At 34.9% G+C, this 26,499-nt stretch overlaps 1 protein-coding gene across 11 annotated transcripts in view; it reads right to left on the bottom strand.

The window, feature by feature from the left end:
• MAPK10 (mitogen-activated protein kinase 10) overlaps positions 1 to 26,499 on the bottom strand; it is a 291,326-nt gene that overhangs the window by 151,690 nt on the left and 113,137 nt on the right. For 6 of the 11 annotated variants that reach the window (XM_077765157.1, XM_077765164.1, XM_077765166.1 and 3 more), the window contains one exon: positions 10,672 to 10,759. The exons of the other annotated variants lie outside the window; for them this stretch is intronic. The gene's annotated coding sequence lies outside the window, so the exon portion shown is untranslated. The remainder of the gene's footprint in view (positions 1 to 10,671; positions 10,760 to 26,499) is intronic. 11 annotated transcript variants of the gene reach the window in all.

Genomic DNA, 26,499 nt, shown 5'->3' with positions numbered 1-26,499 from the left:
TAGAAGTGAGGAGATGTTAATGATCCCTGTCTTTTAAGACATGCATATAATCCATTTACATTTAAAGTGAATACTAATATTGCTGAGATCAAGCCTACCACTGTACTCTTTCATATTTTACCCTTGTATTCTTTATTCCATTTTTCTTCCTTCTCAGACTTTTTTGGAAGAACTGAGTATATTTTTGTTTTCCATTTTATTTTGCCCAATAGTTTATTACTTATACATATTTTTAGTGGTTGTTCTAGAGTTTGCATTTTTAATTTTTAGTCATCTAGCTTCAAATAATATGATTCTACTTCACATATACTACAATAGTATACTATATTTTTCCCATCTAGTCTTCTGAACTATTGTTAATATTTTACTTATACATGTTTTATAAACCCCATAACACATGGCTATTACTTCTGTCTTAAGTAAGCAATTCTATTTTAAGGAAATTTATAAATTACAAAGAAAAGTATTTTATATTTGCTCTCACATTTTCTCTATATAGTTCATTCATATAACTTAAAAATAAGTTTATTTTTAAGCACATGTTTTTGATGTTATTATAAAAGGTATTTTTATTTTATTCCCAATTTCCAAATGCTCATTTCTGGCATTAAATGGGAACATGTTCTCCCAGCCACTCTTCAGTTTTTCTTTCAGTCTTATCTCAGCACTTTGTTCACACTTTTATTATGAATATCTTATAATATTGTAACCATTTGTTCATATGTCTGTTCCATACTACATTATGACCTCAGGGAAAGTGATCATGTTTTATTCATGTTCACAACCCCAGAGCCCAACACTATTTTTAGTATAGAGCTAAGGTTGAGTAAATGTTGATTGAATAAAAGGAGAATCAAATAAAAACAGCTTCCTTCCTTCTCTAGTACAAATCTAAGTATTTTTATTATCTCTGCATATTCAGATCTATAAGTTTTCAACAAACTTCGTGCTAACAAATTAGGAATGAGGAATTTGTAGTGGTGGAAGTATGAAAGAGTCCAACACAGATGACCTCAGAAATGCTACCCAGCAAGGCTGTTTTTAGTTCTGTACTGCTGAATCGGGCATGTGGGAAATAATAATATCCAACCCACCACCTGAAATGAACAATGTATTTTAATTTTTAATGAGTGAATAATCTTGCTATAGTAAGTAAGCATCCTGACCTTTCCTGGTTGCATTATAAAGATTCCAAATGCAGCACCATGACTAAGTCACTAACTCACTGCAGAAGCTTCTTATTCCACAAAGGGACATAAAAGAAAAAGAGTGTTCGGTATGATAATCTCAGTGAATTACAGAAAACTAGTTTGGTAATTATATTTCCTGATAGCATGGCAGAGAGCATTTGGCACCACTGCATAGAAACAACATAAATGTCCAGGGCATTTTCTCGATATTAGTCTAAAGTGTAATTAGTGACAATATCTTGGTGCAATATAGGACCCATGAGTAGTTTGAAAAGAGAGGGGATGATAATTTGGAGAGTTTAGTGCTTTCAATTACTGGTTGTTCTTATAGGGAAAGTCCCATATGTGCATTCCTTGCTATGTAGTATACTGAATTTCTCTTCATTACATGGCTATATGAGTTAATGATTACTCTGAACAAAGCAGTAGGCCAAGTTGTAGGAATGAGATATACTTAAGAATTTATTAGGTTGACCTGGTGCACAGCAGTTACCATAAAGAATGTAACTATGATATGTTAAAAAACTTCTAAAACCATTCTACAAAGTTAGCATTACCATTATTCTAAAACCAGATAAAGACCCCGCTAAAAAGGAGAATTATAGGCCAATATCCCTGATGAACATGGATGCAAAAATTCTCAAAAAGATACTAGCAAATTGAATCCAACAATACATTGAAAGTATTAATCACCATTATCAAGTGGGATCTATTCGTGGATTGCAGGACTGGTTCAATCTTCACAAATCAATCAACGTGAAACACCACATTAATAAAAGAAAAAATAAGAACCATATGATCTGCCCACTAGATGCCAAAAAATATTTGAGAAAATGTAGCATACACTTGATAAAAACCCTCAACAAAGTAGGGATAGATGGAACATATCTCAATATTATAAAGGCCATATATGAAAGATCTACCACTAATATCATCTTCAATAGGGAAAAACAGCCTTTCTCTTACAGTCAGGAATAAGACAAGGATGTCCAGTCTCACCATTACTATTTAACATAGTACTAGAAGTCTTAGCCTTACCAATTAGACAACAAAAAGAAATAATAGGCAAGAAAGAAGTAAAACTTACACTATTTGCAAATGATGTGATACTCTATGCTGAAAACCCAAAAGAGACCACCAAAAAAATTGCTAGAACTAATATATGAATTCAGCAAAGTCACAGGATATAATATCAATGTACAGAAATCTGTAGCATTTCTATACACTGACAATGAAGCAGTAGAAAAATAAATCAGGGAATTGATCCCACTTGCAATTGCACCTATAACAATTAGATACCTAGGAATAAACCAAACCAAAAGGTAATAGATCTGTACTCTGAAAACTAGAGAACTCTAAGAGAACACAAAGAAATTGAAAAGCATTCCATGCTCATCGATTGGAAGAACAAACATTGTTTAAATGTCTAAACTATACAAAGCAATCTACACATTTAGTGCAATCCCCATCAAAATACTACCAGCATTTTTCACAGAGCTAGAGCAAACAATCCTAAAAATGCTTACAAAACCACAAAAGACCCCAAATAGCCAAAGCAATCCTGAAAAAGAAAAACAAAATCTGGAAACATCATGATTCCAAATTTCAAGCTGTATTATAGAGCTGTAGTCACCAAGAGAGTATGGTACTCACACAAAAACACACACATAGATCAATGGAGCAGAATAGAAAACCCAGAAATGGATCAACAATTATATGGTAAGTTATGCATCCGACTTCAGCTCAGGTGATGATCTCATGGTTCATGAGTTCCAGCCCCACGTCGGGCTCTGTGCTGACAGCTCAAAGCCTGGAGCCTGCTTCAGACTTTATGTCTCCTTCTGTCTCTGCACCCCCCCCTTCTCTCTCAGAAATAAATAAACTGAAAAATAATAAAACACAAAATAGAACCCTAAAAAAGGAAAAAATACAAAACAGAATCAACATGATGAGAACAATAAAACATATAAACAAACATTAAACAAAAAGATCAGTTTACTACCAACATATAGTGGAAAGTAAAGTTCTCTCATTTTGATGAGAAAAATTCTAATTTTGATGGCAAAAACATCCTATGATTTACAATCAGTTGGAGAAGAACCAACATTAGAGTTCACCCTCCCTCCTTCATAAAGGAGGAACTCAGAAGCCAAGCAAGGGAGAGCAACAAAATAGTCCCAATACAAAAAACCATCATCAAAGTAACTTAAAACAAAAGCTTTTCTTCTTAATAGCAAAGAAATAAAAAATACTATTTTACCTCTCAAATTCTGGAGGTTTTTGATGATTTAATATTCAATGCAGAAGAACAGACCTACCCTGCTACCTTCCTCCCAGACATCTATTTCTCCCAATATCCTACTTCATTCATGGGTACACAGTATAAAATAGGACTAATATTCATTAAATGAATTACTAGATGTTGCTAATTAAAATTGATACAAACTGTGGGAATAGCTTGACAATAAGGTATTCAATTGCTTTAAAATTCATTTTAAATTTAAATAAGTCCATACCTAAGTATTTATGGTAAAGATATAATCAAGTATCTGTACAAAGATTAATCTATAAGAATGTTCACCACAGCATTATTCACAGTAAAATAATTGAAAAAATAAGTGTTCAATAAAAATGGATTAATAAAAGCATGTTAAAAGCATATAAAAAATTCCATTTAGCTATTTACAAATTATAATATGTGTAAATGTTCACAATTGTCAAGTGGAAAAACATAACAAAACTTGGTTACAATATGACCCCAATCTTTTTTAAAAAAGTGATATGAATATAGTTTTATAAAGATAGAAATGTGCACATATTTAATCTTTATGCTTTTATATATTTTTCAGTGTTACAGTGAAAACTGCATCTTTTTTATTAAAAAATACTACTACAGTATATAGTAAAACAACAGATGTAAAGCTTCCAACTTTTTTCAGTTTCTTTTTTAACTGAAAGAAAATGTAGCAAGTATCTAAGCAACTTCTTTTCATAGATAAGAAACTTAAGACCTAATGATAAATGGTTAGGAAATCTTCCAAATTCATACATTATCAGTGAGGCAATAAGACACAAATTCAAATGTGCCAAATGTTATATAGTAAACACAGATTAAATTTCTCAAAACACTGACCAACAAACATTTTAAATATATTAGAAATGGTCTCTCAGGAATTGATTGTTTTCTAATTATACCTAAAAGTCATGTATATGGGGCCCAAACCTAAACACAAGTATTTCACTAATTTTCTAAAATATCCTGTACAGAGTTACACTAATACAGAGAAACAAGAATTTTCATCAACCTTTTCATTTGTAAAATTAGTGTTTAAATTGGTTCCAACAGTTTTATTTTTTTATTTTAATAGTTTACTGTCAAGTTGGTTTCCATATAACACCCAAGTGCTCATCCCCACAAGTACCCTCTTCCATGGCCATCTTAGCCCTTCCCCTTCACCCCACNTTTAATCTTGATGAGGTCCCAATAGTTCAATTTTGCTCTTGATTCCAACAGTTTTAATAGACACCACCTATTAGGTCTCACTATCGATCACAAAAGGTACTTTATCAAGGTGAAGAATATAAACCACTACCTTTGCCTAGTTATATCTTCTTCTACAACAGTCCTCAAGACATTTTGCTATTCAAATATCAAGAGGTATAAAACTCAGCTCTTCCGTTATTGCACGAAACCTACCACCACCACACCTATAATCCTACTCACACATTACTCAGCCTCTAACATCCTCATGCTCCACACATCTGTAATCATTCCTAGGTTTGTATGTGTTTGTATATGAATTGCACATGATCTTTTCTAAATAGGAGCCAGAGAGGAAAGACAACATTGTTTTCTTACTGGTCCTACATTAATAAAATAATATTTGTAAAACATAGAGTATAGTTCCTTTTACATCATAAGTGCCAAATGTGTGTTTCTTATATATACAGTGTGATAGATAGATAGATAGATAGATAGATAGATAGATAGATAAACAACATTTTGCATCACAGAGTATAAATACATAAAGACTACAAGTCCCAAAAAGTAAAAACAGCAATAGTGATATATACTAAAGCATTTTTGGGTTTGTTCAGAATTCCTTATATGTAAAACATATTTAATATTAACCTCATTTCAGAAAGAAAATTCAAATTCCCATCACATGGACTGAATGAAAATTATCCATTTAGTAGCTACTGCATGTCAGATGGCTATACTGGAAAGTCATGTATAATACTGATGAATTCAAAAATAGAAGGTGAAAATTAGTGCTTCTATTGAATTCTCATAAAATTAAAATATTCTACATAGGCATGGGTTTACTCTTAAATCCTCAAAGTCAAAAATTTACCATTAAAGTAACTTTTTTAATTTTTCTAAGGATAGACTTTTAAAAATATATTTATTTTAACACAGATAGACAATAATATGCCTTAAATAAAAAAGAATAAAACTTTGGCAATTAAGTCAAAAGGCAAAATGGTATCTTAATTCCACTAAACAAGTAGCATTATTGCTTTAATTATGTATCCCCAGAATAACTAGGCCAAGAGGGCCTATTCATTAGGTGAAATGTCACCTTGAATCCTGGAGAGGTGCTAAACTTACACAAACAACTTGGTCCCTTAAGTGATGTGGCAAAATTTAACAACGTAATGAGAAGAATAAATTCAGAGGTCACTCTATCTTTTAGTCACTTAGCAACTGAGTTGGAGTGAAAAGGCTAGAGGGAAATGATTTCGAAAAATAATTAACCATGAACTCTGTAGAGATAAGTAAAAAGGAGGATGAAAATGGAAGCAGCTTTTTTCAGAGTTTCAAGCCAGCTCTTTGTGTAGGGACATGTTTATCACCACTCAAAGACCAAGATACAAAGTTGATCGCCCTTCCTTTCTATCTATACATCTCTCTGTCCCCTCCACATTCCTCTTCCTACTGCTACCTAGAGCCTTTCTCACAGCCTCCCTCATCGTTTCTTCTCACCTCCTAGTTTGGGGGACAGATTTATTTGACCACCCTTCTGCAGACATAATTAGCATACATCTTATCTTGCACAGTCAACTATTTTAAATTCTAAAGTACAAACTTAAGGAATCACAAATGCAAACAGTTACTCATTTCATTTAGCAACATAAAGTTTTGTTTGTTTGTTTTTAATTTCATCAAAACTTGACAGAATGAAAAAATAAAAGGAGGATAGTTGGGATATTGCCAATACAAGCACAACCCAATGCTTCAAGCAGAAAAAGTAGGCCTTAAATTCACATAAAATCAAATGTTCTCTTATTCTTTTAGCCTAAGTGCAATGGATAACATTTTTTAAACCTCTTTTAATGTTTATTCATTTTTGAGAGCAACAGAGACTGAGTACAAGTGGGGGAGGGGCAGAAAGAGAAGGAGACACAGAATCTGAAACAGGCTCCAGTCTCTAAGCCATCAGCACTGAGCCCGACATGGGGCTCAAACCCACAAACCACAAGACCATGATCTAAGCTTAAGTCAGATGCTCAACTAACTGAGCCACCCAGGCACCCAGTGCAATGGATATTTTAAAAGAATATTTCTTGGAGTGCCTGGGTGGCTCAGTCTGTTAAGCATCCAACTCTTGATCTCGGCTCACGTCATGATCTCACTGTCAAATGATCGAGTCTTACATCAGACTCTGCACTGACAGCAGAGCCTTCTTGGGATTCTCTCTCTCCCTCTCTCTCTCTATCTCTCTGCCCCTCCACCCACTTGCTCACTTTATCTCAAAATAAATAAATAAAAACTTTCAAAAAACTTTTAAAAATAAAGAATATATCTTATAAGAATGACATAGCCTTTATTCCCAGAAATATAGAAATATGTACTATCATTATTTTGTGGCTGTTAAAAATTATACCAAGTTTAATCAAGTGACCTTTAATATTTTAGAGGAAGTTCATTAATTTAACAACTTAATGAAATTAACAAATTTCTATTAAAAAATTAATAGAAAATCTGAAGTTTTTCATTAGGTAATTAAGCATTTTAGAGGAAAAAATTATATTCTTCAAGTAGAATATTAGTATTCTTGCATTCAAATGGTTTTGATTACTTGCCAATGTAAACCAAAGCAAATTATAGATTATGGGATAGGGTAAGGTAAAAGGAACATCTATTGAAAACCATCTACAAAAAGACTTTTTATAGTGTTTGTAATAAATTAATTGTTCTAATATTTTCTTTTCCAGAAATATATATATGAATTGCAATATATTACCTAATGTTATAACATAAAACTGCACTCTTTTGCAAAACTTATGTTTAGAAATTTTACTTATATACTATCTAAGTAAATTATGATATACTGAGTTGTATTTAAATGTCTATTTTAAAATAGGACATACCAAAATGTCGATAATAAAACTACTTGTAAAAAATTACAAAGGCATTATCAAAAGGCATTTTAATATGGCCAATGACAAAATAAAATGTTATGTTATATGAATTTAGTTTCATTTCATCTATGACATTTCATGATTACTTGAAATGTCACCACAACAAAAAGTAAAGTTCAAATAAAGCCATTAGAAGACTGACCTGTATTTAGTCATCAATTATAAAAGCTACTCATGCCAAATGCTTCATTCACAGTAAAAACAAACAGATAAACAAACAAAAGCTAACATTATATCACCTTCTGTTTTTGAGTCGAATCTTTGTTCAATTTTGACCTCTGTCTTTTTAAATTAAACAATGGGTAATGTGGAAAAATACAAAATCATTCCAGGAATAATATGTTTCCAAAAGACTATAAGAATCATGAATTATGTCCATCTTTTTTTGACAGTGGTAACAGGGACTTTACATTTTTTTTAAAAATGTTTATTTATTTTGAGAGAGAGAGGCAGGGAGGGAAAGGGAGAGAGAAAATAGGAGTGCACATGAGCAGAGGAAGGGCAGAGAGAGAGGGAGGGAGAAAATCCCAAGTAGGCTCCATGCTGCCAGCACAGAACTCATTGCAAGGCTCAAACTCATAAACTGTGAGATCATGACCTGAGCCAGAATCAAGAGTTGGACGCTTAACCAACTGAGCCACCCAGGTGCCCCAGAACCTTTATATTTTGATAAGTAGACAGACCACAGGTAGGAAAGAAGAGCAATGATGTTATGAGTTTTGCTTAAAAGCAAGAGAAATATTTTGCTTTCTCCCTTTACATACATTTATCATATAACTAACTGGTTGGTATTTAGAAGGGTATATATATATGTATATATATATGTACACACACATACACACTCCACTTGTGACTAAAGTTGGAAAAGCTAGTTAAAATTTTTATAAGTATTTCTTAACAATAAGCACAATGTTTTAGGTTTCTTCTAGTGATATACTCAGACTAATATATTTGTTATGGCATTTGTATCTAGCATTTTAGCAGTTGGATCAGGGCAAAGATGTCTATTTGATTACTAATTTCTGTCCTAATCTCTAGGCCCTCTATAACCTTTAAATACATTCAGTAGATTCAGTTGTGTCCTAATTATCTCACAACACAGGGAACTTTTGAAGGAACAATTTGAATATGGCCAAAGATGAGCATTTTAATTTTTCTATCACTTTCCTCTCCAAAGAACATGTTTAGGAAGCTTTCTTTTTCGTTGAATTGAAAGCTGACTTCAGCTAGCCCAGCTGGGAGAGAGCCCTCTGAGTAGAAACAAATTGGGAAATGTCAACAAGCCTTGACAGTCAGGGTTCATACTCCAAGGAAAAGTACAGAAATGTAAAAAAGCCAGTTTGGATCCAGAGAGGCAAAATCAAACACTGTTTACAGGTTAGGATCAAACTAAACAAGGAGAGTATGAAGGTGTAAATCCTGAGAAATTGTGTTGAGAAAATGCCATTCAGCATGTCACCAGCTTTTAACAGTCAGTGGTTTGAAAGGAATGTAGTTCAAAATGTAGGAGGAAAAAGCCATAGTGGATGGCTACTCTGCTAATATATCTTTTACAGTAAACAAGACAGTATAGAATTTGTAAAAACCAAGCATACTTATAGGTAATAAAACAGGCTCATTTCTCATTTATAGTTGCTTCTATGTCACAAAACAAGATTCCCCTTCAGGACTGAGCCACTCATTTCTCCAGCTGTTGGGAGTTTTGCCTGCTGACAGCACACAGCTGAGTTTCTTCCCAGGAATCACCCACTTCTAAAGGGACCTTCTCTACCCAACCTTTTCCCAGTGAATGTGGGATACATTCACTCCCAAATCCCCCAACACTTACCTACCCTTTGTCTTAACTAAAAGCATGTCTATAGGGTCACTCCCAACTTCACAGCTCCCCGTGGGAAATGCACTGTGGTTTGGCTTCACTTTCTGCCCATGCTGCTGTTCCTACCTTCTCACAGGCACTTTTCTAAAAGCACTCCCCAAAGCTTCACTCTGGTTCAGAATATGTTGCCCAGGGAACCCATCCTAGAAAACTTGATACCAGGAATAGTTCTGGGAAGCCCAGTTTAAGATGGAATTTTAATCTGAATAACCTGTCTGGTAATGATGATCCCATCACTAGGAATAAGGCCTAGTATGCACTAGGGGAACAATTGCCGTAACTTTGACAGGCAATGTCCTGAAATGCAATTCACCAGCAGGTGCAATATCTTAGATACCTGAGAAGTTGAAAAGATATCATAATTGAAAATACTCTGAATAAGGGCATGCCAAAGAGCCACAGAGCCAATCTTGAAAGAGCCCTCAATGGCCAAATGTGGAACAATTTAAGCAACAACATAAAAAATGTACTATTAGGTTATATCCCATAAAATAAATATATATGAGTCCATATAGATATAAATTAATTATTAAGTAAATAAATTAATGGGGAGAAAAAACAAGTCTTTCTACAGAAAGTTTCCAAATAATTTATGTTGATATCCACCCCCTCCAGGAGGTGAAACTTAATTTCTAACTTACCATCTCACCTCCTGATTCCCCAGGGTAAACTTCTTTAGTGACTTATATCCAAAGTACAGAATGGGGAAAAAGTGACATCACAGTAGAGAAACCTGGCCATCACTACCTCAAAGAGGTGACAAAGGCTAAATCATCAATGATAACTCAGGTTAGACGCATGCACCCTTTATATGATATGATGAGAATAGCATGTAACTTTGTGGTCTTCTCCAAAACAACAACAACAACTATGAACCCTGTCTAAGAGAAGACAGTGGACAAACCCAAATCAAAAGACTTCTGAAAACAACAACAACAACAACAACAACAACAACAACAACAGAAATTGACCAGTATGCCTCAAAATATCAAGCACTGAGGACAAGGAAATTCTAATAAACTAGTCACAAACCAAGGAAGCTAGGGAGACATTGAACTATTTCATAGCTCCAGGTCAGCTGGAGAACTGCTTGGCAGCAATGAATAAGGGGAATAGGCAGTGGTAGCAGGTGTCTAGAAGCATCAGAGTGCAGAACTATTCCTTTTTTTAGGCTCTTACCTATGCCTTATCACCCTTGGTTCTTGACTGGTCTTCCAGCCATCCAGAAGATCTATGAACCCTTTTACTAGACTCCTTTCTGCTTAACCTAACAAAGGCAAAAAAAATAAAAAATAAATAGTTGATCTTTGCAGAGTAGAGATTATACAGAACAAAACCCACACAGTACCTAGAGAAGGTCCACTTAGAATCACTGCAGAAACTTTCCCCAGTTAATTGTTAAAGATTAGCACTAGTTCCTTAATGGGGGAAAACTGGAAATTACAACTGGAACTCATTACTCCCTTATTATTCAGTTGTATATTGATGTCATTAGGGAAATTGGTTTAATGTTTTCAATGAATTCTATCATCATCTTCATAACATTCTGGGTTAAAGAAAACTTCTAGGTATTTCTTTCACATGTAGGTATCTGGACTAGATAATTAAAATCAACATTATGTTATTTAGATGGATAAACCTAGAAAAGTACAGGAGAGAATATTCTTCACCTCCCCTGAGAAGATTTTAAATTCAATATAAAGTAGATGGTCCTCATCCTCAGGGCTATTAGACTAGGCTACAAATATATGGAATTGTTCAGTTGCAAAGTGTAAAAAAGTAAAATTGCCCTAGAAATCCATTTTATCACAGATCCAATAGTCAAAGACAACATTAGCCTGACTTGCCAAAGCATATCTAACATATTATCAGCCTTTTTATTTTAAACCACATTTAATCTATTTTCAATTTTGCTTTCTGTTTGTTAAAATCTTGATGTCAGTGAATTTATTTTGGAAAATAAAATATAGTTCCAACTAAGTTTCAAATAACCTCTATTCTCATAAATATCATTTCAACTTTGAAATACTTTAAAAGTCAAATGAATTAAGTATTTCCAAATGTGAGGAAAACACATAAGCAAGCACATTTTTTAAACAAATCAACTGTATAGATTTCACACCATTGACTAATCATGATAATTTCCATTAATGAAATAGCTTAATTGATATTACATGTTATTTGACTATAAATAAAGGCAATTATTTGAAAAACAGGTCAATGGGCATACCACCTTGAATACACCCAATCTCATCTGCAAACAAGCAGTACACACACATCGGTATTTGTATGTATGTATAAGTGCATATGTGTTAAATTAGAGACATTGCTCCATAGGCCCACAGCCCCTACTGTCTAAGCAGCCATGTTTTGTACCTTTTGGGCCATACCTCGCCTCTTCACAACTGATTAGACTGAGCTAACTTAGGACAGAGAGCTACAATTTCTGTGATTTGACCCAAAATTGTGATCTGAGTCAACTATATGCTTTTCTTGGGAATTTAAATTAGAAAATTAAAAGACTATAAGTTATATGAAGAAATAAGTTGTGTTTTAAAATGAGGCTATGGAGGTGCAAGTTGAGCCACATGTTACTTACAATGATACACTTAAGTCATCACTAAAATTTGATAAACATTAAAGTTTATCGAGCACTTTTCTTACATGCTCAGAAACATGTTAAACGCTTTACATGCATTATCTCATTTAATCTTCACAGTAACCTTATGAGATAGATACTACTTCTGTTAACCACATTTTACAGATAAGGAAATTGAGTTATAGAGGGGTGAGTAACTCGTCCAAAGTCCAACCCTGGCAATCTGAATCTATACTCCTTATTCTTAATCACTCACAGTATCTCCAGTAATATTTTTTTAAATGGAAACTAAGAGAAACTGTAATAAGATGATCTAGTTCCTTGAAAAAGAAAGAGAATCTAAAATAACAACCTTACATATCTAGTTCTTTTGAAAACTGACTATAATATACAACCTGTCATTGGGCTCATATGTTTTTTCTATATACTTAAACTCAAATGTACCAAATAAATATAATTAATTAGTGTATGTGCATAAACTTAACAAATCACTTTATATGTTATTCCTTCTAAAGTTTCCAGTGGATTGCTGTTTCTAATTACTTGTCTCAATATATTTAAATTTAAACAAACAACACGGTACTCTGAGGAATGCCAAAATTCTGAAATTGAAATTAGGCTTATAACTTAACAAGATTATAATTAACTATTTTTAATATCAAAAAGGCAAAAAGTACTTCTTATCAAAGAAACCAATTACAAATACTTATTCAGTAGCTAGTATTACATTGTTCCAGCACTGAGGGTATATCAATGAACCAAACAAAAAAAGAATACTTTTCTTCATTTAATTTACATTCTATTCATATCAGACCATTTTAAAAATAAATTAAGTGTTGTATAGTGAAAGATTCGTGCCAATAGTCAATTTCTAGGAGAATTATGCCAAAACACAACTTAAAACTACAAGGCCAGAACTAACCAACCGCAACCCACATAACTGAAAAAGAGACCACTCTTATGAGAACTCTTATTAAATCGGCCTATAGTTTAGTTTTACATTTGATCTTTTAAACAAATATTTACATATTGTGGCCATAGTTAAGTAATAAATTGTAATGACTGTTCAAATAAGAAGTTTATTTGCTCATGCTCATACTTTTTTTAATTTTTTTTTTTAAGAGAAAGAGTATGCACACACACAGAGATGTGTACAGTGGGAGGGAGCAAAGGGAGGGGACAGACGGAGAGGAAGAGAAACACTCTTAAGCAGGCTCCACGCCCAGCACAGAGTCCAACAATGGGGCTCGATCTCACAAACTGGGAGGACACAACCCGAGCCAAAATGAAGAGCTGGATGCTTAACCAACTGAGGCACCCAGGAGCCCCCCTCATGCCCATTCTAGCTGACTGACTTCCTATATGAATTCTGTACGACAACACCATAAAATTCAGATAGAATTCATGATTTTGAACTGGACTCATAGAATAGTAATTAAAGCATACAATGCCAATAATTGACTTAGTAAATCAGTATTATAGTAAATCTTTATATCATATTATATAATTTGAGAATTTAAGAAGAGAGCAGGAAAGGTTATCTCAGGCATGGTTTTTAACACATATAATAGATCCTTTACATAAAAATAGTATACCCAACATTTCTTAACAACAGACAAACTTCAAACACCAAAATAGGCCACTCAGAAATATACACTGTAAGGCCACAAGTCTAAACGTCTAAACCAAACTGACTCCATGACAGGCTTTAAGTTTCCCCTCTAAACTAGAAGGCCTGAGTTTCAGCTTCCCCTAAACTATCAGGCAGTTACACATTACCCAAGGCAGGAGAAACCACCCTTGCAACACCCAATCAGGAAAGGTCAGCGACCACCCTCCACATTGTTAAGGGAGAGGCCTGGAGATAGAAACTATAGATAGGACCCTGTTACCTAATGTTAAAGTTAACCCGTTAGTCGCCGAGTAAGAGCCTAGGCTCGCTCTGTGATTGGTTAAATTTAAAGGTACTCTAAACGTTGTAATTGGATCCCGCCAAAAGTAACGAATACTCTAGACAGTGTGTATGGTCAAACCCTCTGTCAGTGATGTTGTATAATTATGATTGGATCACTGTTCCCATGTCACAACTTCTGTAACTCCCCCGTCACAAACCCCATAAAAACCCTACTCTGCCCTTGTTCGGGGCTCTCAGCATGGATCCAGGGCACTGGTGAAGTCTGTGAGCCCGAGCTCAAGCCCGTAATAAAGCCGTTTGCCTTTGCATGTGTGACTCGGTCTCCCCAGTGGTCTCTGGTCAGTGAGGATACTGCGAACTGCGTATAACAACATGCAGATCTTTCCCACCCTCGTGTAATATAGAGTCTGATTCCATGTTTGATGGTTGATAGCTGACAGATTTCCAGCTCTCCTCTTTTCCCATCCCCTTCTCTACTTCTGACTGGGCAAGTTGATAATAAGAAAGCTCAGATGTTCCTTCTTTTGCTGACATCAGGAATTTCAAAACACTCAAGCCCTGACCCCTGCACACAGAAACCCTCAACCCAACCCCACTGCTAACCACAGTAAAATCCCAACCCAGTCCCCTTTCCCTGTTAGCTCAAACCCATTTTTGACTCTGCTTAGGAACATGTCTGCTCTCCCCCAGAAAGTCTCATCAAATAAGTAATTAGATTTTTCACAGTCTTTTGGTGCATGTATGGTATCATTATTCTCAAATTCTTAAGCAAATTTTGGGTGGGAGACCCATCTCTCCTCTGCAGAGTGGCCATAACAATGGGCACAGCATGCATGTCTAGATGATAACTGCCACTGTGGGTGATCTTTCTTCTCTTGCTTTGGCTTGCTAACGGACTCTTCTGCCTGCTGAAGAGCATGCACTTTGAGCTGCTGCCTGCTGACCAACTTGTGCTTTGAGCTGGGCTATGTTGTGCTACATTTGCTGAGGTCTACTGAGCTTCTGTTAGGATTTAACTGATCTATGTAGGACATTTCACTATTTGGCATCTAGGGACTTGAGTATGGAATTGGGGCTTTCCTTAAAGTGGCCCTGGATCATGTGTCTTGGTCAAGATCTGTGTATCTTAGATTAAAACATGTGTCTTGATTCCAACATATACCACCACTAATGCTAAGCTCAGGATGTATGTTTCAACCAGGAATTGGCCTTTTGTTCAGAGTGCTTAGGAGAAAGACTGATATCCTGTGCAACAAAAAGGCTCACTGGATGGTCTTCTGTGTGGGCCACCTTAGGAATATGCCCTACTCTCCCCAGAAAGCCTCACTATGTGAGTGATAAGTCTTTTCACACACACTTGGTGCAGGATCACATCTCTAGTCTCAATATATGAAATAAATTTTGAGTAGGGGTCCATTCTTCCTCTGCACAGTGAGCATAACACCCCTCCACATTAATGACTTAAATATGCCACAGAGTTTTGTTTTTTTTAAACTTTTTTTTTTTTTTAATTTCTAGGAGAGAGAGAGAGAGACAGTGTAAGCAGGGGAGGGTCAGAGAGAGAGGGAGTCACAGACTGAAACAGGCTCCAGGCTCTGAGCTGGCAGTCAGCACAGAGCCTGACGTGGGGCTCGAACCCACGAACCGCGAGATCACGACCCAAGTGAAAGTCGGACGCTTAACCGACTAAGCCACCCAGGTGCCCCGCCACAGGGTTTTTTTAAGGTCTTGTTTTAGCTGTAGCTTACTTGCCATATATATATATACAAAATTCCATATGTAAGAGAGTTAGATCTCTACCTCAATTCTGATGATCCAAGGGTATGAACAACTTAAAACGGCCCAAGGTTTTCATGTTATAAACATTTATTGAATACACACAACAGGCCTGGAATTCTGCTACACGCTGAGGATATACTGGAGTTTTCAGTCTAATGGGAAGTAAAGACATTAATCAATATCATTTCAAGAAATGTCAATTTTCAACTGTGACCACTTCCAGGGAAAGAAAGTATATGATTCTATGCTGACCCATTTATTACAATAGGACCAATCCTGGCCAGTTAAAAATATTAAGGAAGTGATACATGGGCTGAAAGCTGAAGAATGATAAGAAGCAAGATAGATAAAAAGAGAAAAGTAGAGAATGTCAGGCAGAAGGACTAATATTGGCAAAAACACAGTAATGGAGGGAACAGAGAGAAATGTGAGTGACTGAAAGTCAGAGCAATCATGATGATAGAAGGGGTTCAGAATAAGCATCATATTATCAGATTTGTGCATTAAAATATTCAGTCTGGGAGCTCCTGGGTCACTCAGTCAGTTAAGTCTCCAACTTTGGTACAGGTCATAATATTGAGGATCATGAGTTTGAGACCCACATCAGAGTCTGTGCTGACAACACAGAACCTGGAGCCTGCTTCAGATTCTGTGTCTCCTTCTCCCTCTGCCACTCCCCCAACTGCACTCTGTCTCTTTCTCAAAAAAATAAAAAGTAAAAATAAACATTAAAAAAATTAAAATGAACAGTCTGGGTGAGTATAAAGAATTATTTGAAGAACATAGAGTAATTGAAAATTAAACTTCAAGAACCCAAAATCAGCACTATTAATTTAAATAATGAACATATGCATTTCTTCTCTTTCTTTATTTCCCAAATTTAAGAAAACATAGTCACTACATAGCACTATATATACCTCAGCTTGTGTTTTTCCCCAAGTTTGGTCAGAGAACCTTATCCTTAAAATAGAAGTTATATAAAAATTACCAAAAATGAATGAGACTCACCATTTATAGAAATAACATCTTAAATACAATTTCTCTATTGCAATGAAAATCAATCCTTATTTATTTCACAGTAATCTAAAATTTATAGACACCAGATGTTTGGTTGGCCTAAAGAAACCTTGAAGTTAATATCTCCCAATCAGTGTGTAAATTCAGTTACTAAAGCACATTAATACTCTAGGGGGAAAAAGTTTTAATACCCAAACAAGAATCTAAATAGTTTAATACATTTGATTTCTGTGTAGTAAAAAGTTAATAGCAGGCCTGAGACTGCTATCCTTAAAAAGCCCTGCTTGAAAGTTCAGCCATTGACTAAAGTATGGAAACTTGGATTGGAGGGATGCTTCCACCATTGCCAGAATTGATTGGAATATCAAAACTGTATGTGCAAGCAATGTGGTTTATGCTGAACACCTGCTTACCTAGTGATACTCTCAAATTTTGGTATGTGCCAGACAGTGCCAGACAGAGGGGACATGATTAGCCCCCAATAAATATCTTGGGCCCTAAGTCCCAACTGAGCTTCCCTAGTAACCATATTGTCACAATTTGTTGCTGGAGAAACTATTCATGTCCTGTGATACTCTACTAGGAGAAGACTCTTGGAAGCTTGAGCATGGTTTCCTTCAGACTTCACCCTGTATGTTTTTTTTTTCTTTTGCTAATTGTACTTTGCATCCTTTCACTTTGATTTTCTTTAACGTTTATTTTTGAGAGGGACAGAGTACAAGCAGGGGAGGGGCAGAGATACAGGGAGACACAGAATCTGAAGCAGGCTCCAGGCTCTGAGCTGTCAGCACAGAGTCCGATGCAAGGTTCTAACTCATAAACCATGAGATCATGACCTGAGTTGAAGCCAGATGCTTATTCGACTGAGCCACTCAGGCACCTGCATCCTTTCACTTTAGTAAATCCTAGCTGTATGTATAACTATATCCTTATTCCTGTGAGTTCTCCTATGAATCTCTAAAATTGGCCATGGTCTTTGGAACCCTGACACAGTTTCCATATTTTATCAGTAAGTAATAGGAGACAGTGAATACATCATTTATTCCTATTTTAAAATTTTTGCAATTAATAATTACTAATAAAATATTAATACATATTATTTACCTAGTCACATTTAATAGGGAATATTTCCAGATGACACTGTATTCTTGGTGCCCACTGATACAAGATTCATTGTTAAGTTTCTCTCCTATATATTCTCTGTAAATGTATCCCTGAATATATAACCCAATAAATATATAGATATAAATATAGAGTTAAGATATCTTAATACATATGCATATTCATTTCAAAAGAGAAAGAGTAGAAACAGAAACTTCTATCAATAGATTTCTCTCAGAAAAAGAGAAGCCTTTTAATTATTACAGCATGTAGGGTAATCCAAATGGTACATGTATCATGCTAATTAAATATGGAATTTTATTTTTTAAACATTAAAAATCCAGCTCTAAGCCTGTGCTCACATATTTGATTCTCATTGGCAGGTGTGACTTTATAAAAAAAAAGGGGGGGGATCTAAGTGTGTGAGGAATTCACATGATAAGTAAGAAGCAAGCTTCTGTTTTATTACCTGGGTGTCTAAATATCCAATACTAACTTTCCACCTTACCAGACTTACAGTGGACAGTTATGTTTCAAGATCATAGTGCAGTTTGGAATTGTTATATGCCAAATATAATGAAAGAAATGTAATTAATTTAAAAAATAGAAGAAAAACTTAGCATATAATTAGTGACAAGTTAAAGATCATTACAGTACATTATGCCAGAGTTTTAAGGTTATTTTGGAATTCGTTTATAGGACACAAGCTAGTATAGTAAAGAACATCAAACCTTAAATATATTTTCCTCTAAGATTTCAATTCAGTACTGTGAATTGCATATTACATCAATCAGTTTCTGAATGTGCTACCCAACATGTAAGAATTTAGGGAGGAAGCCATCACTTTAACTTATCCTCAAGAGTTTCAAAGATAGTTCCAGAAAATATGAAATGACAGATGTGCTTGGAACTTAATTTTCTATTCCATGTTAGAACAATATGCTGAAGAATTCTATGTTCTCTATTACAGGTATGACTGAAGACCATTTCCATAGTGAGAATGAATTTCTTGCGAGGTTGATATGGCTGTCCCTAAATATTTATCAATATCATTTCAAATTATTATAAGCTTTGCACATGAGAAATGTATACTCCCAAAGCACTGTAAATCCAATTTACCTGGTTTCACTTGGAAGCATGTTTTCAATGGCTTTGGTGAATTGCTTTCCTTGACTTAAAAGAAAAAATGTTTTATGTCTAATAATAATGTATTGTGACTGTCACAGTTTGTCTTGTGAGTCATGAAAACATAAAACCCCCAATGAATAAAAAATGAAAGGGGAGCATTCTCACAGTTACCCCTACATGTTTATTCTGGGGATGGCAAAAAATATAAATATATACTTTGAAGAATATTAAAATTATTTGAAAAAAGACATATAGATAATACTATTCTCAAGTCTCTAGAATATTTTCTCATCTGGCAGCAAAATCCGTTACAAGGTAGAATCTGTCCCAAAAGATGTTTAGACCAGCCTTGGGGATTATGTACAATCAAACTAAAAATATTCAGAGATTCTCAAAGAATGGCATTATTACACAGGGAAAGCAAACAAACAAAATATAAAACAATACTTATATGGATGTGCCCACCTTATGTAAGATCAGGTTTCTCTGTCTTACCTGATATGATCACCACTTGCCTCTCTACCTTACTTCTTTCCTGTCCTGATCTCCTTATTATCATTACCTCACACAAAACCACATTCTTTCTCCCTTTCCTTATCCTTAAGCAATTTCTTCTGTCTGATATCCTTCTCCCATATATTTCTAATTTTTCACTTATTTTTATATGTAATATTCAGTTAAGATACAAATTCATCTTAAAATTCTTGTCAGACAACTCTTGCCAGATCCAGACTGGGAAAACTGCCACTCCAGAATGTTCCCAAGATGCTATATGTATATTTCTATCACTATCTCTACCTTGCAATTATAAATGTGTGTTACCCATTGTACAGTGAAGTTCTTGAGGAACAAATACCTTTTATTTATGTTTGTATCCTCAGCACCTTGAATAGTACAGGTATGTGATAGGCATTCAATACATATTTACGGAATGAATGAAGACAGATTCCCAGGTAAGGTATGGTTTCAGTCAATGTAGCTTTATGTCTTGATTTGAGTCCTTTATGAACAACGACTTCAGAATGTAGTTGAAGTTCATGTTGCATTACACTCATTTTATTAAGATATAAGACTATGTATACTTCAAAGCATTGCAACATTCAACTATAGTTCTACAAGACCACTAAACTTGCTCCTTCAGAGAAAGCAAGAATGAAAATTTAAACAAATATTCCATACATTGACATTTTCAACTCCTATTATGAGCTTACAAGACAACTAAAGTTTGGCCATCAAAATCCCATTAAATTTTTGGTAAGTTTAAACATAAAGATCCTAATTAAATCCCAACAGAAAGAGAAAAGTTGCATTTCATGTCAAGATTAATTTCTTCCTGTCTACTACCCACACCCACCCACAAACACATCAATTATGCATCACTAAAATATTTTCAATGAGCTGAAATTTGGTTGGAACAAAATAAGAAAATAACCATTATGATAAGACTATATGGAGTTCCAAAGATGGTAGTGGAGTAGGAGGACCCTAGGCTCACCTTGTTCCATGAACAGAAGTAGATAACTATCAGGTCATCCTAAATACCCCAGATATTGACCTGAAGACTGATAGAGAAAGACTGGTAGAGAAAACTCTGCAACTAAAGGGAGATAAGAGGCCATGTTGAAGAAGGTAGGAAATGTGGAGATGTCATTTAGGGGAGTAACAGATGGTAGCTGCTACAGAGGGGAGGGAGCCATGGATGTGGAGAAGGGTAAGAGAGAGAGAGAGAGCAGAATACAGACAAATGCAAAAGTGGAATGCTTCCCAAATGCTTGGAAAACAAAAGGGGCTAAATTTTGTTAGTTGTTGCAACCAGCAAGGTTTAAAGCCTAGCATTTTAAAGGTCAGTGGGCTTGGCTAGGATAGAGGCCAGAGGGCACTGCATTGCTTCTGGAGAGAAGGCAAGCTAACAATCCAGGGACAGTATGGTGACAGCAGTCTGAAAGTGCCTGGGGCACACAGCGAGGAGATTATTCATTCTTCTTGAAGTGCATCTCTGAGAGGTAGCATTCACGGAATCACTTCTCCAGGAACAAAGGAGCTGACTAGCACCATTTCCCTCCCACATCCCTCAGCATATACACAGAATCACCTGTGGGAAGAGCACAATGGGACACTGGCTGCCCTAACATGTATACATCAGGCCCTACCACCCTGTGCCCTGATGGAACTGCCCCTCTCCGACACACTTGCCTCAGTCCCAGCACGGGGACCCTTCCCAGAAGACCAGCACAAATCCCTGCCCACACCATGTCTCCTGACCAGAGAGTTTAGTAGAGCCTCAGTTCTGGTGGAGGCAGTGACAGGTCTCATTTCACAAGCAGACCAGAGCACATCTAATTAAAACCCACCATATTCAGGCCAAGGACCAGATACCACTCACAGCAGGCAGTATCTGGCCTAGAGAATTGAGCAGCCAAAAAACAATAGTAGAGTGCATGCAGCACACACCAGAGACACTTCCTTGTCGTGCCATGCTATGGGCACTACATAACCTCTTCTTCATAAGGACATTACTTTTAGAAGCAGGAGATATAATTAGCTTTCTAACACAGAGACAAAGCAGAATCTTAGACAAAATGTGAAGACAAAGGAATTTAATTCAAATGAAAGAGAAAGATAAGGCTATGGCCAGAGATCTAGGTGAAACAGATATAAATAACATGCCTGATGGAGAATTTAAAGCAACAGTCATAAGGATCTTCACTGGGCTTGAGAAAAGAATAGAAAACATCAGTGAAACTTTTACCTCAGAGATAAAAGCATTAACAAAGAATAAATCCAACCACAAAAGACTTTCTTAATGATAGAGAACAAACTTAGGGTTGATGGAGGGAGGGAGGTGGCAGATGGGCCAGAAAGGTGGTGGGTATTAAGGAGGGCACTTCTTGTGATGAGCACTGGGTGTTGTATATAAGTGATGATCACTAAATTCTACTCCTGAGATCAATATTGCACTGCATGTTAACTAACTAAAATTTAAATTTAAAGAAGGAAAAAAAAAAGAATTAATGAGAGATGAAGAGTACAATAAGCAAGATTAGAAACATGTTGATGCAATGAACACAAGGCTGGAAGAATCAGAGGAACAAATTAATGACCTAGAACATAAAGTAATGGAAAACAATAAAGCTCAACAAAAGAAGGAAAGAAGAAACAAAATCAAACTTAAGAAACTCAGTGACTCCATCAAACACAATAACATTCATATTATAGGAGTACCAGAAGAAGAAGTCAGACAAAAGAAGGCAGAATATTTATTTGAAAAAATAATAGCTGAAAAATTCCCTAATCTGAGGAAGGAAATAGGCATCCAGAGCCAAGAGCCACAGAGAAGTCCCATCAAAATCAATAAAATCAGGCTCACACTAAGACATACAGTAATTAAATTTACGAATATAGTGACAAAAAAATCTTAAAAGTAGCAAGACAAAAGATGTCCTTAACTTATGAGGGTACATGCATCAGGCTAGCTGGAGAATTTTCAACAGAAATTTGGCAAGTCAGAAGGGAGTGGCATATATTCAAAGTGCTGAATGGAAAAAAATGTGCAGCCAAGAATACTCTATCCAGCAAGGCTATCCTTTAGAATAGAAGGAAAGATAAAGAATTTCCCAGATAAAGGAGTTCATGACACTAAACCAGCCCTGCAAGAAACGGTAAAAGGGACCCTTTAAGTGGAAAGGAGAGACCAAAGCTGGCAATATAAAGGCAGTTAACATAAAAGCTGTAAAAATGATTATTTTTGTAAAAGTAAGTCAAGGAACTCACAGCAAAGAAAAGAATATAAAATATAATTATATATACCTAAAACGTGGGGAGGAGAGGAGAAAAATATGGGTTCAAATTTAAATGACCACCAACTTAATATAAATTGCTATATGAAGAAGATAACCATATATTAAAAACCACTAATAAACATGCAAAGAATAAAGAGAAAGAAATCCAAATATATCACTAAAGAAAATCGGTAAAATATGATAGAAAAACAAGAAAGGACCAGAGAAAACCTCCAGAAAAAAAAAACAACCAGTAATAAAATGGCAATAAATACATATCTATCAATAATTACTTTGAATGTAAATGGACTAAACACTCCAATCAAAATACATAGAATATCAGAATGGATTTTAAAAAAGAACATCAATATTTGCCTACAAGAGACTCATTTTAGACCTAAAGACACCTGCAGAATTGAAATTTAGGGGATGGAGAAACATTTACCATGCAATTGGATGTCAAAATAAAGCTGGAGTAACAATACTTCTTTTGAACAAAATAGACTTTAAAACAAAGACCAACAAAGAGACAAAGAAGGACACTATAATAACAAAGGGGACAATTTGTTATAAATATTTATGCACCCAACATGAAAGCACTCAAATATATAAAACATTTAATAACAAACACAAAGGAACTAATGGATAATAACACAACAATAGTAGGGCACTTTACCACCCTACTTATATCAATAGATCATCTAAACAGCAAGTAAACAAGGGAACAATGTCTTTGAATAACGACACTAGGCCAGATGGACTTAACAGATATATTCAGAACATTCCATCTTAAAAAGCAGAATACACATTCTTTTCAAGTGTACAGGGAACACTCTCCAGAGTAGATCACATATTAGGTAACAAAACAGGCCTCAACAAATACAAAAAAAGACTGAAGTCATACCATGCACCTTTTCTGATCATAACACATTGAAACTAGAAGTTAACCACAAAAAAAATCTGGAAAAAGCACGAATACATGGAGGCTAAATGGCATGCTACTAAACAATGAATGGGTCAACTAGATAATCAAAGAAGAAATAAAAAAGCACGTGGAAACCAATGAAAAAGAAAATACAACAGTAAAAAATCTTTGGTATGCAAGCAAAAGCGGTCCTATGAAGAAAGTATATAGCAATACAGGTCTACCTCAAGAAGCAAGAAAAATCTCAAATAAACAATATAAACTTACACCTAAAGGAGCTAGAATAAGAATAGTAAATGAAGCCTAAAGTCAGCACAAGAAAGGAAATAATGAAGATTAGAGCAGAAATAAATGATGTAGAAACTAAAAACAAAAACAAACAAAAACAATAAAACAAATCAATAAAACCAGAAGCTTGTTCTTTGAAAAAAAAATCTATAAAATTGGTAAACATCTAATGAGTGGTTTATCAGAAAGAAAGGAGAAATAACCCAAGTAAGTAAATAAAATCACAAACAAGAGAGGAGAAATGTCAACCAACACCACAGAAATACAAACCATACTAGCGGAATATTATAAAAAACTATAAATGTCAACAAACTGTCATTAGAAGAAATGGATAAATTATTAGAAACATATAAATTATCAAAAGTAAAACAGGAAGAAATAGAAAGCTTGTACAGTTCGATAACCAGCAAAGAAATGGAATCAGTAATCAAAGAACAGCAAACAAACAAAACTCCAAGTCCAGAGGGCTTCACAGACTGATCCTACCAAATATTTAAATAAGAGTTAATACATATTCCTCTTGAATTATTCCAAAAAAATAGAAAATGAAGGAAAACTTCTAAATTCATTCCATGAGGGTAGCATTAATTGACACTAAAACCAGATAAAGATACCACTAAAAAAGAGAACTACAGGTTCATCCCTGATGAACAAGGATGCAAATTCTCAATAAAATACTAAAAAATTGAATCCAACAATACATTAAAAAAATCATCCACCACAATCAAGTGGGATTTATGCCTGTGGTTCAATATTCACAAATCAATAAGCCTAATAAATCACATTAATAAAAGGATAAGAACTATGTAATCCTTCCAACAGATGCAGAGAAAGTATTTGTTAAAGTACAATATACATTCATGATAAAAACCCTCAACAAAGTAGGGTTAGAGAGAATATACCTCAATGAAATAAAGGCCATATATGAAAAACCCACAGCTAATATCATCCTAAATGGGGAAAAACTGAGACCTTTTTCTTTATGGTCAGGAACAAGACAGCAATGTCCACTGTCACCATTTTATTCAACATGGCACTGGAAGTTCTAGGCACAGCAATCAGACATCAAAAAGAAATAAAAGGCATTCCAATAGGAAAGGAAGTGGAGTACCTAGGCCCACTTCAGCTCAGGTCATGATCTCACAGTTCTGAGTTTGAGCCCTGCGTCAGGCTCTGTGCAGACAGCTCGGAGCTTGGAGCCTGTTTCAAATTCTGTATCTCCCTCTCTCTCTGCTCCTCCCCCACTCATGCTCTGTCTCTCTTTCCCAAAAATAAATAAACATTTAAAAAAAGAAAAGAAAAACAAATAGGAAGGGAAGAAGTAAAATTTTCAATATCTGTAGATGACATGATACTATATATAACAAACCCTAGAGACTCCACCAAAAACTGCTAGAACTGGTACACAAATTGAGTGAAGTTGCAGGATACAAAATCAATGTGTACAAATCTGTGGCATTTCTATACATCAATAATAAAGCAGAAGAAAAAGAAATTAATGAATTAACCCCATTTATAATATTACCCAAAAAATAAGATACATAGGAATAAACCTAACCAAAGAGGTAAAAGACCTGTACTCTGAAAGCTATATAACATAGATAAAAGAAATTAAAAACAACCACAAAGAATATAAAGATATTCCATTATGGGTTGGAAGAATAAGTATTGTTAAAATGTCTATGCTTCCCATAGCAATCTACAGATTTAATGCAATCTCTATCAAAATGCCAACAGAATTTTTCACAGAGCTAGAACAGCAATTCTAAAATTTGTGTGGAACCATAAAAGACCCCAAAGAGACAGAGCAGTCATGAGAAAGAAATGTAAATCTGGAGGCATGACTATTCTGGATTTAAGTTATATTACAAAGCTGTAATGATCAAAAGAGTATTGTACTGGCACAAAATTATACAGACTGATCAACAGAACAGTATTAAAAAATCCAGAAATGAACCCACAATTATATGGTCAATTAATCCTTGACAAAGCAGGAAAAAATATCCAGTGGGGAAAAAATAGTCTTGTCAACAAATGGTGTTGGAAAAACTGGTCAGCTACATACAAAAAAATGAAACCAAACTGTTTTCCTACACCATGCACAAATATAAATTAAAAACAGATTAAAGACTTGTGAGATCTAAAACCATAAAAATCCTAGAGAAAAACACAAGCAGTAACTCTTTGACATCAGCCATAGCAACTTTTCCTAGATATATCACCTGATGCAAAAGAAGCAAAATAAAAAAGTAAACTATAGAGACTACATCAAAATAACCCTATGCACAGCAAAAGAAATAACCAACAAAACTATAAGGCAACCTAGAAAATGGCAAAAGACATTTGCAAATGATATGTCCAATAAAGGGTTAGTTTCCAAAATATATAAAGAAGTTATGAAACCCCACACCCAAAAACCAAATAATCCTATTAAAAATGCACAGAAGACATGAGTAGACATTTTTCAAAAGAAGAC

This window comes from Crocuta crocuta, unplaced genomic scaffold, assembly GCF_008692635.1.
Source record: "Crocuta crocuta isolate KB4526 unplaced genomic scaffold, BGI_CrCroc_1.0 scaffold134, whole genome shotgun sequence".
Lineage (NCBI taxonomy): Eukaryota > Metazoa > Chordata > Mammalia > Carnivora > Hyaenidae > Crocuta > Crocuta crocuta.
This window is presented reverse-complemented; position numbering and strand designations above follow the sequence as displayed.